This window comes from Carlito syrichta, unplaced genomic scaffold (genome assembly GCF_000164805.1).
Source record: "Carlito syrichta isolate Samal-C Ts95f unplaced genomic scaffold, Tarsius_syrichta-2.0.1 Scaffold285751, whole genome shotgun sequence".
NCBI classification, from domain to species: Eukaryota; Metazoa; Chordata; class Mammalia; order Primates; family Tarsiidae; genus Carlito; species Carlito syrichta.
Window position 1 is genome coordinate 1 of NW_007229847.1, and position 2,738 is coordinate 2,738.

General features: G+C 49.4%; 1 pseudogene; it reads left to right on the plus strand.

Annotated features, from left to right (window-relative positions):
- Positions 1-583: 583 nt before the first annotated feature.
- LOC103254581 lies at positions 584-2,532 on the plus strand (annotated as a pseudogene).
- Positions 2,533-2,738: the final 206 nt, after the last annotated feature.

The following is a 2,738-nucleotide window of genomic DNA, read 5'->3' on the forward strand; positions in this document are numbered from 1 at the left end:
CCCCTCAGCTGTGAACTCTGTATTTCCCCCTTGGACTTGGACATCAATCGGGTAAGAATCTGTTTTACGATGGAAATCAATTTATGTATTCTAGTTGGAGAAAGGGTGCCAGCACACCCATCTGCCCATCTAGCCCTTGAAGTTCCCTGCATCAGAAAGTAGCAGAATTGCTTGGGTCATGATGTTTCTGTCCTGTACTGTCCCAATCCTCTAAGACAAGGATGCTCACAAATATGAAATGACTTGGAACTAGAAGAATTCATTTGCTCTAGCTGATATTTCACTAAGGTGGTATCTGAAATCCTACTTTATGTCCATCAGTATTACATGCAAGATTTCCGATTTCTATTATATACACACACTAGACGTGTACATGTATATTCATGCATATGTGTGTATATACCTGTGAGAGGGAGAGATAGTTATACACTATTTCTCCCATAAAAATGTCAATATAAAATGTATTTTATTTACTGATGATAACTATATGCCATAAACAAAAGTATAATTAACTCACTCATTTGTACTTGAGGTCCAGAAAACATTAAAAGAGTGAACTTGAGTCGGCCGAGGCACCATCACCATGTCCCTAATGACCTTGGCTGGCCGGGGTCTGGGGGCCATATGGTTCCCAACCCACGGGCAGGTGACGGTGCTGCAGGCGCGGGGCCTAGGGGCCAAGGGCCCCGGGGACACGAGCGATGCGTACGCGGTGATACAGGTCAGCAGGAGAAGTAAGCCACGTCGGTGTCGGAGCGCAGCCTGGGCGCGCCGGTGTGGCGGGAGGAGGCCACCTTCTAGCTGCCTTCACTGCTGTCCTCCGGTCCCACGGCCGCCGCCACCCTGCAGCTCACCGTGCTGCACCGCGCGCTACTCGGCCTCGACAAGTTCCTGGGCTGCACTGAGGTGGACCTGCAGGAGCTGCACCGCGACCAGGGCCACAGAAAGACGGAGTGGTATACCTTGAAATCCAAGCCAGGAAGGAAGAATAAAGTGTGAAGGGAAATCAAGGTTGACATCCAGTTTATGAGGAACAACATGATGGCCAGCATGTTTGACCTTTCCACGAAAGACAAGTCTTGGAATCCATTTGGAAAACCGAAGGACAAGATCAAGGGGAAGAACAAGGACAGTGCCTCTGATACTGCTTCTCCCATTGTCCCTAGCACGACACTCTCAGTCGATAGTGATGATGAGTGTTCGTCCAAAGACAAGAAAAAGAAATCCAAGATCAAGACCTTGTTTTCCAAGACGAATCTGCAAAAAACTCCACTTTCCCAGTCCATGTCTGTTCTGCCGACTTCAAAGTCAGACAAGGTCTTGCTTCGTCCTGGAGACTTTCAGTCCCGGTGGGACGATGACGACAATGAGGACGAGTCCTCGTCAGCCTCAGATGTCATGTCTCACAGGAGAACTGCAAGTACAGATCTTAAGCAGCTAAGCCAAGTCAATTTCACCCTTCCCAAGAAGGAAGGACTCTCTCCTTTCTTGGTGGCCTTTGGTCTAAAAATGATGTCCTCTCTCTCTAACATCTGTATCAATGGGAATCATGCTACCATGTTTACCTGTAGCAGCCAGAAGCCAAGGGTGAGACCAAGGATAGCAGCCCTTCTTCCTCTCCATCCCCCCAGGGCTTCAGAAAGAAACATCTGTTCTCATCTACTGAAAACCTGGCTGCGCGGTCTTGGAAGGAGGCTGCGGAAGGAGGTGGGATGTCTTCTGACAGGCGGCTGTCAGAGTCTTCCACCAAGGACTCTCCGAAGTCTATGTCTCTGCCTTCCTACCGACCACTGGTCAGTGGGGACAATAAGGAAAATACGGCTCCAGCAAATGTGGAGGTTGCAAAAGAAGCCAAAGAGAACAAGAAGCAGGAGACCAAGAGGTCCTCTCTGCTTTCTCTGGTGATGGGGAAGAAGGATGTGGCTAAGGACAGTGAAGGTGAAGGCCCTCCTAGCATCCTGGGGAAGGAGAAGGAAGGCACGCTCACGGAGGTCAAGCCGAGGGAGGATGCATCAGCATCTGCTGGAGACCTAGTAAGAAGATCTGAGAAAGATACTGCAGCTATTGTCTCTAGGCAGGGTAACTCCCTGAACCCCTTTGAAGATGTGCGGATCACAGAACTGGAAGCTGACCGAGTCCAAGTCTGAACTGAAGCGGCCAATTCCCTCTCCAAGGGCTCCCCAGACCAGAGCTGTCAAACCTCAACTTCATCCTGTGAAGCCAATGAACACAACAGCCACTAAGATTGCTAACTCCAGCTTGGGACCTGCTACCATCATCAGTGAGAACATGACCGACGAGCCCATGGTGAAGAAATACACCTCCTCGGACTCTGCTTTTGCCTACGCACAACTGACCCATGATGAGCTAATCCAACTGGTTCTGAAGCAGAAGGAAACCATAAGCAAGAAGGAGTTCCAGGTACGTGAGCTGGAAGACTACATCGACAACCTGCTTGTCAGGGTCATGGAGGAAACCCGCAACATTCTTCACATCCCAGCTCAGCCTGGCAAGAAAGCAGGAAAGATGTAAACAGCCAGAATGAAACACTGAGATGTGTGGTGAGCTTGTTTCTACCTGCACCTGGGATCAGGGACTCACTATGCCCGATAACCAACCAGCAGGCTCAAATCACCACCTCCCTCGCCTGTTATCTGGCAAGAGTCAGTTCTACCAGTTGAAGCCAGTGTAATTATTACAATGAATCTTTTACTGTACATCCTCACGGCTTTATTTTT